Here is a 15,574-nt window from a genome sequence, read left to right as displayed (position 1 = left end):
ACTGAGCCTGTATCAGACAGCAGGTGAAATGGGCAGTGGCTAAGCCTGCCAAGACCAATGCAAGAGTCAGGACGAACAGGCCACCAGTCAATGGGACTACAGGTAACCAGGTTCAGCTTCATAGCCATAGCAAGATAGGAGCAATCCACATGTGTGTAGGATTACAAGATAACTGATCAGCTCTACAGCCGATCTGTGACATATGTGGCAAGCAACAGACCTAAAACACTACTCAACCAGAGTAAATATCAGGTTTATAGCTGCATAGATTTCCAGCATGTCTGTCAAACAATTTTCGAGACCAATGCAGGACAACAGAAAAGACCAAACTGTCAACTTTGCACAAAAAATGATTAACAATGCATATTTCTATTTAGCTTTTAATAAACTGCGACCGCTTAACTGTACAGTGCCTTGAAAAAGTATTCACACCCCTTGAAATTTTCCACATATTTGTCTTGTTACAACCAAAAATTAAAAATGTATTGGGATTTAATGTGATAGACCAACACAAAGTGGCACATAACTGTAAAGTGGAGTGAAAATGATAAATGGTTTAACATTTTTTACAAATACATATCTGAAAAGTGTGGCATGCACTTGTATTCAGCCCCTTTACTCTGATATCCCTAACTAAAATCTAGTGGAACCAATTGCCTTCAGAAGTCACCCAAGTAGTAAATAGAGTCCACCTGTGTGTAATTTAATCTCAGTATAAATACAGCTGTTCTGTGAAGCCCTCAGAGGTTTGTTAGAGAACCTTAGTGAACAAACAGCATCATGGAGGCAAAGGAATACACCAGACAGGTCAGGGATAAAGTTGTGGAGAAGTTTAAAGCAATGTTAGGTTATAAAAAAATATCTCAAACATCTGTTTCAGTCCAATCTGAAAATGGGGGGAAAAAAAAGGAGTATGGCACAACTCCAAACCTACCAAGACATGGCCGTTCACCTAAACTGACAGGCCGGGCAAGCAGAGCATTAATCAGAGAAGCCAAGAGGCCCATGGTAACTCTGCAGAAATCTACAACTTAGGTGGGAAAATCTGTCCACAGGACAACTATTAGTCTGGCCACTCCACAAATCAGTCCTTTATGGAAGAGTGACAAGAAGAAAGCAGTTTGCGAGAAGCCATGTAGGGGACACAGTAAACATGTGGAAGAAGGTGCTCTGGTCAGATGAGACCAAAATTTTACTTCTTTGCCTAAAAGCAAAACGCTGTGTGTGACGGAAAACACTGCACATAACACCATCCCCACCGTAAAACATGGTAGTGGCAGCATCATGTTGTGGGGATGCTTTTCTTCAGCAAACACAGGGAAGCTGGTCAGAGTTGATGGGAAGATGGATGGAGCCAAATACAGGGCAAGCTTAGAAGAAAATCTGTTAAAGTCTGCAAAAGACTTGAGACTGGCAGGGTGGAAGTTCACCTTCCAGCAGGATGACGACCCCAATCATACAGCCAGAGTTACAATAGAATGGTTTAGATCAAAGCATATTCATGTGTTAGAATGGCCCAGTCAAAATCCAGACCTAAATCCAATTGAGAATCTGTGGCAAGACTTGAAAATTGCTGTTCACAGACCCTCTCCATCCAACTTGACAGAGCTTAAGCTATTTTGCAAAGAAAAATGAGCAAAAACTTCACTCTAGATGTACAAAGCTGGTAGAAACATCCCCAAAAAGACTTGCAGTTGTAATTGCAGTGAAAGGTGGTTCTACAAGGTATTGACTCAGGGGGGCTGAATACAAATGCACACCAGACTTTTCACATATTTGTAAAAAAAATGAAAACCATTTATAATTTTCCTTCTATTTTTACAATTATGTGACACTTGTGTTGGTCTATCACATAAAATCACAATAAAATACATTTATATGTTTTTGGCTGTAACATGACAAAATGTGAAACATTTCAAGGGGTATGAATACTATTTCAACACACTGTAAACTTCTTATGGTAATGAATGACATTCTCTTGAATATTAAACACATACTGGCCTATTAAAAAGTACAAAGAGCAATAATTACAAGCAAAGCCCAGTAATTCACAGAAAAAGGGATTTTTAATACAGCTTGCCTGTAAAATCCTTTTCTTGGAGTACATCACGGGACACAGAGCGGCATATTCATTACTATGTGGGTTATATGGAGTACCTTCAGGTGATGGACACTGGCAATCTCAAACAGGAAGTGCCCCTCCCTATATAACCCCCTCCCATAGGAGGAGTACCTCAGTTTTGTAGCAAGCAGTATGCCTCCCAAAATGGTCCCCATAAGAGGGGTGGGAGCTCTGTGTCCCGTGATGTACTCCAAGAAAAGGATTTTACAGGTAAGCTGTATTAAAAATCCCTTTTTCTTTCTCATACATCACGGGACACAGAGCGGCATATTCATTACTATATGGGATGTCCCAAAGCAATGCTTACAATGAGGGGAGGGAGACATCTTCCCAAGACAAAAAGGATTTAATTTAGAGATATACTCAAATCATAATAAATCCAACTTCGTTGAGAAAAATAAATTTAAATTTTAAATTTTACTCAAAAGGGAGCCCCCGGAATCCGAGGGTCTCAAACTGCAGCCTGCAGCACTGCCTGCCCAAAGGCTGTATCAGTATTCCTTCTTACGTCCAACTGGTAGAATTTTCTAAACGTGTGGACAGAAGACCAGGTTGCCGCCTTGCAAACTTGAGCCATAGAGATCTGGTGATGTGCTGCCCAGGAGGCGCCCATGGCCCTAGTAGAATGAGCCTTTAATGATACTGGAGGAGGCAACCCTTTCAAGCCGTAGGCCTGAGTGATTAACTGTTTAATCCACCTCGAGATGGTGGATTTTGCAGTTGCCTGCCCCTTCTTGGGCCCATCCGGTAAAATGAACAACACATCTGTTTTCCGGATCTTCTCTGTAGCTTTAAGATAGGCCTTCATGGCCCTGACAATATCCAAGGTATGCAGCAACCCTTCCTTTCTGGAAGTAGGTTTAGGAAAGAAGGATGGTAATACCAAATCCTGGTTTAGATGAAAACTGGATATAACCTTTGGTAGGAAGGAAGGATGAGGGCGGAGAACGACCTTGTCCTTATGTAAAATAAGATATGGTTCCTTACAGGATAAGGCTGCCAGTTCCGATACTCTTCTGGCGGAAACTATGGCGACCAAAAATACTAACTTCCTTGTCAGTAAAACCAAAGGAATTTCAGCCAACGGCTCAAAAGGTTGTTTCTGTAAACTTGACAGAACAAGATTTAAATCCCACGGACAAAGCGGGGATTTAACTGGAGGATTAATACGCAAGACCCCTTGAATGAAGGTCTTAACCAGCGAGTGGGTGGCCAGCGGCCGCTGAAACCATACTGACAAAGCTGAAATCTGTCCTTTGATTGTGCTTAATGCCAGTCCTCTACCCACTCCTAGCTGGAGAAAACTTAATACTCTATCGATGGTAAACTTACGAGAAAGCCATAACTTGGACTCACACCAGCCTACATAGGCCTTCCAGACCCTGTAATAAATCACCCTAGAGACCGGTTTCCTGGCTCTGATTAGGGTAGAGATTACTTTCTGAGACAGACCTCTACCCCTGAGAATCAGGGATTCAGCTTCCAGGCCGTCAAATTTAGATGCCGTAAGGCAGGGTGGAGGATCGGACCTTGCGATAGCAGTACTGGCCGTAGAGGAAGAGTCCAAGGGTCTCCCACTACCATCCTTAGGATTAGTGAATACCATGACCTTCTGGGCCATGCTGGAGCTACCAGGAAGACTGGTATGTGCTCCACCCTGATCCTGCGCAGCAGGCGGGGTAGTAACTGGAGCGGGGGAAATGCATAAAGAAGTTTGAACTGATGCCAAGGGCAAACTAACGCATCGGTTCCGCAGGCCCTGGGATCCCTTGTGCGGGACATGAACCTGTCTAGCTTCTTGTTCAGTCTTGATGCCATGATATCCACGTCCGGCACTCCCCATTTCTGGCAGAGTGTCTGAAAGACCTGTGGATGCAGAGACCACTCCCCCGGCAACAGAGTCTGGCGACTTAAGAAGTCCGCCTGTAGGTTGTCGACTCCGGGAATGAATATAGCCGATATGCAGGGCACATGGGCTTCTGCCCACAAGAAAATCAAGCTCCCTTCTTTCTGAGCGGCTTGACTCTTGGTTCCCCCTTGGTGATTTATATATATGCCACCGCCGTGGCATTGTCCGATTGTATTTTCACTGGGAACCCTTGTAGTTTGGACGTCCAAGCCCTGAGGGCTAGTCGAGCAGCTCTGAGCTCCAAGATATTGATGGGCAACTGCTTCTCTGCCGCTGCCCAAGAGCCCTGGCGAGTGCAACCATCCAAAATTGCTCCCCAGCCCATCAGGCTGGCGTCTGTGGTTACTATCTTCCAGGTCACAGGACTGAAAGTCTTTCCCTTCAGGAGATTCTGAGGGTTTAACCACCAAGCTAGACTTTGCCGCATTCTTGGTGAGAGTGGCCAAGGAATTTCTAAGGCCTGAGGCCTCTTGCTCCAGGCTGACAGGATGGCTGCCTGCAGGATGCGAGTGTGGCTCTGAGCGTACGGAACCGCCTCGAATGTGGCCACCATCTTGCCTAGTAGCCGCATACATAGGCGAACGGTTGGCCTTCTCTTGCTTAGAACCATTTGTATTAGCTCTTTGATGGCCTTTAATAGGGGTAGGAACACCTTTTGTTGTTCTGTATCCAATCTCATGCCGAGATAATCCAGCTGCCTTGTGGGCAGGAATGCTGACTTGTCTCGATTTAGGACCCAGCCGAACCTCTTGAGGTACTGAACCGTGAGGGCCACTGCTCTTTCCAGGCCAGGAGACGAATGGTCTACGACCAAGAGGTCGTCCAGGTAAGCCAGGACCGTGACCCCCTGGATCCTTAGATTGGCTAGGACCTTCGTGAATACCCGGGGGGCCGTAGCCAACCCGAAGGGGAACGCCACAAATTGGAAATGACGCTGAGCCACCGAGAAGCATAGAAATACTTGATGTGGCTGAAAATTGGCACATGAAGGTAAGCATCCTTTATGTCTATGGACGCCATGAAGTCGTCCTTCTGGAGCACGGCGACAGCTGACCGAATAGTTTCCATCCGGAATGAGCGGACCTTTAGATACGCATTTACTCCCTTTAAGTCCAAAATTGGCCTGACATCGCCGTTGGGCTTTGGGATGATAAACAGGTTGGAGTAGAACCCCAATCCCTGTTCCCGGACTGGTACTTCTACTATCACTTTCTGGCATAGCAGATGATTCAATGCCGCCATCAATGCGGCTCCTTTCACAGGGTCGCCTGGTACTCTTCACTCCTGGTAATGAGGAGGAGGGAATTTTAGAAATTCTAGCTTGTAGCCCGTGGTCACGGAAGACCGTACCCAGCAGTCGGGAATGGTGGCCTCCCAAACCTCTGCAAAGAGACGCAGCCTTCCCCCCACCATCGTGGGTGGGGGCGCCCCTTCATAGGGCCGACTTGGGGGCTGGCTTTGCAGGCTTGCGGTACCACTGCTTCTTGCCCCCAGTGGCTTGGCCCTGCGGCTTATTGTTAATGCCTGATCTTGCAGGAGGCCGTCGATACTGTTTGGTATTAGAGGGCCCCTGCCCCGGGGAGGGCTGGCGCCTAAATGCGGACCCTCGGGCCTTCTTCTTGACTGGCAAGAGAGTGCTTTTGCCGCTTGATATAGTCTGAATATATCTATCCAAGTCTTCTCTGAAGAGACGTCCTCCATTGAAGGGAACCCTACCAGGAGTTTTTTGCCCGGGGGCTCAGCCTCCCAATTCTTCAACCATAAGAGCCTTCTCATATGGATTAGAAATAAGGATAAACGTGACGCCTGCTGGATGGAGTCCTTGATAGCATCCACCGTAAAGCGTATAGCCCTGGGTATATCCAAAATTCCTCTGCCTGCTGAGCAGGGATAAGTTTAAGCATTTGCTTAGTCTTATCTGATAATGCTTGGGCCACTCCAATAGCAGCCACAGCGGGCTGAACTATCGCCCCTGCTGAAGTAAAGGAGGCCTTAAGTAATGTTTCCAAGCGTTTATCAACCGGATCCTTAAACACCTGCAAGTTTTCTACAGGACAAGTTAAAGATCTGTTCACACATGAGATGGCTGCGTCCACAGTAGGGACAGCCCATCTCTTTGAAAACTCTTCCTCTAAGGGTTACCTGTCTGGCCAGTCCTGAAAAATCAGGTCCTTTAACAAAGGATGTACCGGGAATACCAAATTGGCTTGGGGCGCTTTCAGGGAGCCCAATGAGGATACCGCGGAGGCCAGAGGCTGAGGCACAGGTATCTTAAAAGCCAACCGCACCATATCCGTTAGGGACTTAACCCACAGTCTTTCTGTGTGAGAAGCTGAAAAAGGTTCCTCTATTGTAGAATCCTCAGAACCTAAATGGTCAAGGTGATCCTGACCTCCCTCTGTCTGGTCTCCTTGATCCTCCAATTCGTCAGTCGGAGAGGATATCCTCCTCCAGAGACTCAGACCTGGGAGACGGGGATCTAACCCGCTTCTTCCCTGCCAAAGATGCCGTAATTAGAGCGGCCATCCTCCTTTCCAATCCACCCAAGGTGGAGGCTAACATCTCTTCCGTTACATAGGAAGGAGCTGGTTGAGTAGGGCCAGCCATAGCACCTAGCAACCCTGATGGCTCACCTAGGACAACTTCCGGGCATTCCGGAGTAGTAGGGGCCACTAGATTTTGGATATCCTCAGAGCCCGATGGAGAACCTTTTGGTTTTTTAACCGTTTTAGCGTTCTTAGCGCTACCTGCACCCTTAGGAGCCATAATATACAAATTCTGAGGCACTCCGCTAGTATACAACTGACTGTAATAGCTGGAGAAAATACACATATAATCAAATAAATGTGAAACAATAGGATAGGGTAATGTTAGAGGGACTCCAAACCTCCCATAACCTATAAAAAGGGAAAATCAATACTGAGCCCCAAGGGCTTCAACCAGAAAAAAAAATCTTTTTTTTTTTTTTTTTTTTCTCTGGTATTGACCCCCTAATGCTGGGCTAGGTGAGCACCCTAAGTGTTCAAAGGCGCTGCTTAGTACACAGGCTTGAATGTAAACTTAAGCCAGAGGCTCCTTAGTAAGGTGTACTTCCCACAACTGCCACCGGGTGTCACTGTGCCAGAAAGCTCTGTCAAACCTTCCTATGCTGTAGCCAGCATCGCTGCTCCGTGTCCCCTCACAGCCTTTACAGACTGAACAGCCCTCCAGGATTTATCCTCCCTGTGTGCAGGGGGGAGGAGCCGTCCGGCGTCAACCGCCCCCTCCCCGCGGCGTCGCCGCAAGCGCGCGCACAGATAAGTAAAAGCGCGCGCACGCGCGCGCGTCAAACGCCACTAGGGGAAGCAGGAAGCCATGTGGAGAGGAGACACTAGGACCTTAGACGCTGGAGCAGCAGACACAGGTAAAAGGGAAGCTTTAAACTGTCTCCCTAATGGTATGGTTCCTTCTCTGTGCCCAAAAAAAGGCCCTCCTTGTGACAGAAGCAGCAGCAGCCTACTAGCCCAGCCAGGGGAACCATACCTGGGTGTTTTGAGCCATCCCGTTTGAAAACTTTGTGGTTCTCCTTTGCCCATGCACAGAGGCATAAATAGGCTGCCCAAGAATCCCCTGTAGGAAGCCTACTGTCAAACCAAGTTCCGTAGGCCCCCTGCTTACCTTTCCACGCCGCAGGGTATTGCTCTGCAAGAGGCCCAATCTTCACCCTTCACCGTGGGTATGGTCATAGACCTTCAGGGACTGGGGTCTTAAAAGAACACCACAACCTGGACCTATACAGCACCACTGGCAACAGGTATTCTCTAGGTTAGAAACCAGACCTGGAACCCAGGGTCCAGCCCTCCAAGGAGAGGCATTATAGGCAAAACCCCATCCACGAATTGGGGCCCGGGTACCGTCCACTTTGGCTATGAAGCACCTTGGACGGATCCGGTCAGCTGGCCCTGGTCCCAAGGACTACTACAGGCACAGCCTCAACGTGCACCAACACCTAAGACACTGGCGAAAAAACTGAGGTACTCCTCCTATGGGAGGGGGTTATATAGGGAGGGGCACTTCCTGTTTGAGATTGCCAGTGTCCATCACCTGAAGGTACTCCATATAACCCACATAGTAATGAATATGCCGCTCTGTGTCCCGTGATGTATGAGAAAGAAACTATAATGCCATTTACTGTACAAAAAGGAAAGTCAGTGGGTTTTAATTTTATGCATTTTCCTGCCATTTTCGGCTGTAAGCCTCAGCTCTAAAAATGCACAACAAGACAAATCCCATTCATTTCAATAGCCCCTGTTCACATATAAGCGTTCTGTCGCCTAAAGCAAAACGCCCGTCGCTCAAAAAAAGTACAGGAGCTTCTTTTTTGGCAGATTACAGGCATTTCTTGGCTTTTTACATTGGTGACCTTTTGACCTGTACGAAATCATGGCAAAGATCACATGACTTTCTGCCTGAAAACAAGCCCCAATAACTAAACAGAATACAGAACAGCTTTCACTAGTAACATTCTTGGAAAAAAAAAACAAGTCAGTAGCTGCATTGGCTGCAGATAATGAATCAAATATTTGCCTTAAAGAACAATGCTGCACAATTCTGATGAAGTGGAAGAAAGCGCCTAGGATGCCCCGTGCTTACTATGCCTGTCCTAGGTTACTGATGTTACACACACGGACACTGTAATTGCTATGGTGCCATCACTGTAAGGCTTCATACACACTAAGAAGCTAAAATCTGCTTTGCTGGCGTTTAGCAGTGTTTAAGCTACGTTTAGTAGCTGCAATGTTAAAAATATTAAAAGTCAGCAGCTACAAATACTGCCCCTGCTGATTTTTAATATATTGACACTTACCTGTCTAGGGAGCCCGCGCTGTCGGCAGCCAAAGCCAATCTGTCCGTCGGGACTTGGATGCTGCCGCCGCCATCTTCGGTAAGGGAATCAGGAAGTGAAGCCTTGCAGCTTCACTTCCTGGCTCCCTACTGCGTATGCGCGAGTCGCACTGCACGTCCTCACTGGTCCCTGCTGTCTTCTGGGACCTGTGTCTCTCCCAGAATAGAGCGGGGGGGACAGAGTAGGTGCCGGACGTGGCTTAGGTCACTGAGACGATCTATGCCAGGAAGTGGGAGAAAATACCTGTATGACACAGGTATCTTCTGCCTCCCCCCCCAAAAGGTGCCAAATGTGACACCGAAGGGGGGGGGATTCCAAAAAGTGTAAGTTCCATTTTTGGGTGAAACTCCACTTTAAGGAGCAGGACTACCATCATCCTTAACAACCAGTAAATAGCTGTTAGGGTGCGGGCCGGGAAGCTGGCCACTATGACCTTAACAGTGGGTGAGTCATCAGCTGTCAGCAGGAATCCACACTGACAGCAGAATGTAGAAAAAACATTGCCGGCAATACAAAAATGTGAAAAAAAATAAGATTTTTGTACTCACCGTAAAATCAATTTCTCTGAGTTCATGGACGGACACAGCAGCAATTGACCTTAGGGTTTATCATCCTTCCTTTCAGGAGAGACTAGGCAGAAAAAACAGCACTTCAAGTGTTAAAAACCCTTCTCAGTATAGCTCTTCCCAGGGGGCGGGGGCCCTGGGTATATCCCTCACTCTGCCTCAGCAGCCCCAGTTCGTAACAAGCAGTACATGTCATGTCCGTCCATGAACTCAGAGAAATTGATTTTACGGTGAGTACAAAAATCCTATTTTCTCTTCCGTTCATGGACGGACACAGCAGCAATTGACCTTGGGGACGTCCCCAAGCAGTGTCGAAAAAATTTGAGGGGTGGGAAAAAACACAGCAAATAAGCTTCACCCCAAACAAACCTGCCTCAATGGAGGAACTTCAACCTTAAACTGCCACCTGCAAAAACTTGCGGCCAAAGGAGGCATCCGAAGATGCACTCACATCCACCTTGCAAAACTTGAAAAGGTGTGGGTTGACGACCAGGTCGCTGTCTTACACACCTGTAAAACAGACGCTTGATGGCGGAAAGTCCAAGAGGGATCAATCGCCCTGATCGAATGCGCCGTAACCAGAAAGGGAGGCGCCTGCCCCTTTTAGGGCATAGGCCTGGAGCACGACCTGTCTGCTCCACCTGAAAAATGGAGGCCGACGACCGCCAGACCTTTTTTAGGACCAGTCACTGACACAAACAGTGAGTCCGATCTCCGGAACAGAGCCGTAGCAGACAAGTACGCCCGTAGGGCTCGCACCACGTCAAGGGAAAGTAACGTGGCCTCCTTTGAGTTCTCCGGCTGAGGACATAAAGATAGTAAAACCAATGTCCTCATTAATGTGAAAAGCCGAAACAACCGTCAAAAGGAACGATGGCTGCGGCCGCAGCACCACCTTATCCTTGTGGATGACCTAGTAAAAGAGCCTTGCAAGACAAGGCCGCCAGATCCCAAACTCGTCTGACCGAAGGAATGGCTACGAGGAAGACCACCTTCTGGGACAGAGTCAACAGAGGAATCTCCTGAATGTCCTCAATCGGAGCCTTTTTGAAGCACAGAGAGGGCCGAATTAAAGTCCCACGGAGGCAGTGGAGGACGCACAGGAGGGGCCACATGCCTAACCCCCTGTACAAACTTACGCACCAGGGAGTGTGTCGCCAATGGCCGCTGAAAATAAACAGCCAAGGCCGAAATCTGACCCATAACCGTACTTAAGGCGAGAGCCTGATCCAATCCCCGCTGTAGGAACAGCAGAATCCGGGACAGCACGTATGTGCGGGGGTGCCATTTCATCTCTACACACGTAGAGATGTAGGCCTTCCACGTACGATGGTAAACCCTACGTGAAGTAGACTTCCGTGCAAGTAGCATGGTAGAGATCTCCGAGTTCGATGGACCTCGGTCCTTCAGCACCTGGCTCTTAACTGCCATGCCGTTAAAGCCAGCGACTGTAAAGCAGGGTGAGAAAAATCGGACCCTGCGACAGAAGATCTACTCTCAGGGGTAGAAGCCAAGGGACGTCTGCCACCAGACGCACCAGGTCCGCGTACTAGGAACGGCGCGGCCAATCCGGAGCGACCAGGATTGTTGGTAACCCCTCCGCTTCCACTCTGCGCAACAGGCGAGGGAGAAGCTCCAGAGGAGGGAGGGCGAAGACTAGGCGATAGTGACCCCACGGTGCCACCAACGCGTCCGCCGAAGGGTCTCTTGACCTGGCCACAAAACGTGACAGCTTCCGACTGAGATGGGCCAGAAGGTTTTTGGCACAACTCTGAAACTTTTCCGGGTGCAACGACCATTCTCCCTGGTCCAGTGTTTGGCGACTTAGGTAGTCGGCTTGTCAACTCTGCACCCCCAGAATGCACACGGCCGACAGAGCCGGAACGTACCTTGTGGCTCACCAGAGAATGTGTGCAACCTCGGCCGCCGCGGCCGAGCTCCGCGTGCCCCCTTGATGGCAGACATATGCCACAGCCGAGGCGTTGTCGGACTGGATCCTGACCGAACGGTCCTGCAGACCCAGAGACCACTTGGAGAGCCGCAGCCTGATAGCCCGGAGTTCCAGGACATTGATTGGCAGACGGGACTCCACCCGAGTCCAGCGCCCCTGGGCTGACTGGACACTCCAGAACGCCCCCAGCCGGAGAGGCTGGCATCCGTCGTGACCACTGTCCCATAGCACGGCAGGAATAATTTCCTGGTCCGAAGTACCGGAGATGTCAGCCACCACACTAGGGAGGACCTGACCAGGCGACTCACCCAAATCTGGTAATCCAGAGACGAAGGTAGCTTGTCCCAACTTGACAGAATCTCTTTCTGTAACACTCGGGTGTGGAATTGGGCATACGGAAACGCCTCGAAAGAGGCTACCATGGGACCCAGAATTCTCTTGCAAAAGCGAAGACCACATATGGGTCGCTAACCGCTGCACCGCAGATTGCAGTGTCTGGAGTTCTTCTGTCGGGAGAAAAACTCGCTTCTAAAGGAATCGAGGACCAACCCCAGGTATTCCAATCGCTGAGACGGTACCAACATTGACTTCTGGACATTCAGTAGCCACCTAAATCTTTTGGAGGGGCTGGCAGGTGATGGACCATCCTCTCCTAAGACTGAGCTTAAAGAAGCTCTCAGGAGAAGGTCGTCTAGGTATCCCACAATAGCAATTCCGCACTGCCTTAGCAGGGCCAGAATCGGAGCGATCACCATTGTGAAAACTTGTGGTGCCGAAGCCAGGCCGAAGGGGAGGGCCACAAACTGAAAATGGTCTTCTTCGACCGCAAAACGCAGAAACCTCTGGTGTTTTGCGCATATGGGAATATGCAGGTACGTGTCCTGAGTACCCAAGGACGCCCCAAAGTCCCCCTGACGGAGAGCCGCCACTACAGAGCAAACAATTCCATCCTGAACCTTTGCACTTTGACAAAGGAGTTAAGGGCCTTAAGGTCCAGGATTGGACGGACCCCTCCCTTTTTTGGGGACTACAAACAGATTGGAGTAAAAACCCCTGAAACCGCTGCCTTGAAGGAAGCAGTATAATCACTCCCCTGACCAGCAGATCCTGACCAGCCCCTGACAGGGCCACCCGGCGTACCAGAGGAAGCTGGAGGCTGGAAGGAAAAATCTGTTTGGTGGACAAGAGAGAAACTCCATCTTTTACCCCGAGGAAATTACCTCGCAAACCCAGCGGTCGGAAAGAGGGATCTCCACCGAGCCACGCATCCGCAAAGTCGGCCCCCCACCCGAGTGTCTGGCGGGGCAGACCTACATGCAGAAGCAGGCTTGTCCGCAGGCTTGTTGGGCTTGCGGTAACAGGTGCGCTTTTGATCTACAGCGGTTGCCTTAGCACCCTGGAAAACGCTTTCCTGCCGCACCTGGGGGGGCAAAAGACGCTTGGGGGAGGTAAAGGAGGGACCCTGCTTATGACGAGGCTCCTTACCCTTCCCAGATTGTGGGAGCAGAGTGCTCTTACCCCCTGTAGCATCTATAATGATGTCATCCAGGGACGCCCCAAAAAGCCGTGCACCCTTCAAGGGTAAGTCCCCTAAGGACCTTTTAGAGGTTTGGTCCGCAGACCAACACTTTAGCCACCCAAGGTGGCATAGTACCACCGCATAGGCGGAGGCCCTGGAGAGCAAGAGGAGCATACCCAGGGCCAATTCACAGACAAACTGCAGGCCCTGCACTAACTGGTCAGCCAGGCCTACACAGAGCTCAGGAGCATTATGCGCCTCCAGCTCCTGCAGCAGGGACTTTGCCTGCTCGGTAATTGTCTGTGACACTAGAGCTCCGGCCAAAACCAGTCTCACTGCCGACCCCACTACTGTGAACATGGAGCGGGCCACAGCCTCAGCTCTTCTATCTGCAGGGTCCATAAGGCGGGACCCCCTTCCACAGGTAACGTGGTAGACTTGTTCAGTCTGGACACAGGGGGGTCCGCTGACGGAAGACTTTTTATTATTATTTTTTTTTTAAAGTCTTCCTCAAGAGGATAACGGACCGCAAAGTATTTTGGTACATCAAAAACTTTCTGCGGCCGATCCCATTCCTTGTATAATATTTTGTCCAGGTAAGGAACACAAGGAAACACTTTTGCGGTGCGGGGCGGCGTGCGGAACCCAAAAGGGACCGGCATCTCTGATGTCTCCGCCGTCCTCAAGCTTTTGAGTATCCCGCACCGCAGTGATAAGAGCTCCAACAAAAAGCCTTATCAAGCGCTGACCCTGAAGCAGAGTCATCCTCACTGACCGTGTGGGCTAAGCCTGCAACATCTGACATGACGGAACCAGAGCCAGCAGCAGGGTCTGGTTCCGTGTCAGAGCCGTCCCCAGAAGCAGGCGCAGGGAGGGGGTTTTTACCCCCCTTCTGGCCGCTTGTCACTTCAATCCTGGCGATAAACACCTATGCCGCCCTAGTACTGCAAGGCAGAGACCCACAGGTCACCCTCCCAGTCGCAAAACAGAGAGCAGGGGACCCCCAGGTAACTCACCACCCGGCCAGGCTGTAGTGCTGCTGAAGCGCTGAGAGTGCTGTTCGCTCTGCGCCGTCCATCAGGAAGCAATTTGCTGGCTGCAAAATGGTGGCCATACACGTGTTTAAAGCAACAGTGACACAGCAGAAAACACAGCCCAGCACACACAGCAACTCCAGTACATCAAATTAATAAGAAGGGAGAAGCTGCTGCTCCAGGTGAGCACACCTGAGCAATCAATGTCCTCTCAGAAACAGGTGGGTGCCTGCAATGCATGAGGCAAAAACTTGAAGGCAGGGTATAGATAGCCGCACACCAATGAATCTTAAAAAAGTAAGCCTTTGATGGTGAAAAAGGAACGGCACTACAAAAAATGTATAGCACCACACAGCAGCACAGCCCCCGTAGTGACAGAGCCCCAGGCGCCGCCCCCTTACAGCCGCCACCCAGCATGGGGAAGGAGGGAGAGGAAGGGAGAGAGGAAAGCAGGGCGGACCCTCATTCGACCTCCCCAGGAAAGCACCAGCCATACCACCTTGCCAGGGCAAGGGGCCACTACTTACCCGTCCTGCGACCACCGGCTGGAGGCATTCCGGACAGAACCAACGTCCGCTAAACGGCATGGCTGTCGGCTAGACACACTGTGACAAAGCCATAGAGACCGGTCATATGTGTGCCCTGGAATATGTAGTTCCCCGGCCACCCCTGGAGCAACGGGGCATGTCGTGGACGACCTAGAGCTGAGGGCCGGCACATGCTCGATGGCCGAGCATGGGGGGACAACAAGGATCAAGATCCAGCCTGTCACCCAGTCGGCAGTTGATAGTAAATATCAGGATCAAAAAATGCAGGAACAAAAACAAAAAAAAAGCGAAAAAAATCGCAAAAAAATTGCAGAGTACATGGACTCCAGCAAGGCCATGTCTACTCCTGACGCTAGGCAGAAAAAAACTGGGGCTGCTGAGGCAGAGTGAGGGATATACCCAGGGGCCCGCCCCCTGGGGGGAGCTATACTGAGAAGTGTTTTAACACTTGAAGTGCTGTTTTTTCTGCCTAGTCTCTCCTGAAAGGAAGGATGATAAACCCTAAGGTCAATTGCTGCCATGTCCGTCCATGCACGGAAGAGAAACACAGTGTGGGGATCCCCCCAATCCATACCATGAACTAATTTTAAGGCAAACCCGATTTTTTATTTACTTTTTGGTGTGGGGTTCCCCTTAGAATCTATACTAGATATGGATATCCCTGCACCAAATGTTTTAATAAAAAAAATGTCGTCAGGCGTTACCTTAAAATTCATACCAGACCCTTATCCGAGCAAGCAGCGTGGCAGGCTAGAAAGGGGGGGGGGCGAGCGAGCGTGCGTGGAGATAAGGACCTCTTTACCTACAATCCTGGCCGGTGGTTGTGGGGGTCTACGGGGCTTATCGGAATGTGGAAGGGGGGGAAGTGGCAGATGCCGCCCCCCCATGAAAATGAGTATGGGGTACATAGCTCCACTCATTCACCAAAAAGTGTAAAAAGTACAAAAAAATTTAAGTTTTTGACAAATCCTTTATTTAAAAAATTACAAATTTACAAATAAAATGTCCCCCCACTGCAGATTATTCATTAATCACGACGC

At 49.6% G+C, this 15,574-nt stretch overlaps 1 protein-coding gene across 1 annotated transcript in view; it reads right to left on the bottom strand.

Moving 5' to 3' along the window:
- LOC120913635 (integrator complex subunit 6-like) overlaps nucleotides 1-15,574 on the bottom strand; it is a 146,498-nt gene that overhangs the window by 26,654 nt on the left and 104,270 nt on the right.

Source organism: Rana temporaria, chromosome 9 (genome assembly GCF_905171775.1).
Source record: "Rana temporaria chromosome 9, aRanTem1.1, whole genome shotgun sequence".
In the NCBI taxonomy this organism is placed as follows: Eukaryota; Metazoa; Chordata; class Amphibia; order Anura; family Ranidae; genus Rana; species Rana temporaria.
The sequence above is the reverse complement of the archived record's forward strand: the minus strand, read 5'-3'. Positions and strand labels throughout refer to the sequence as shown.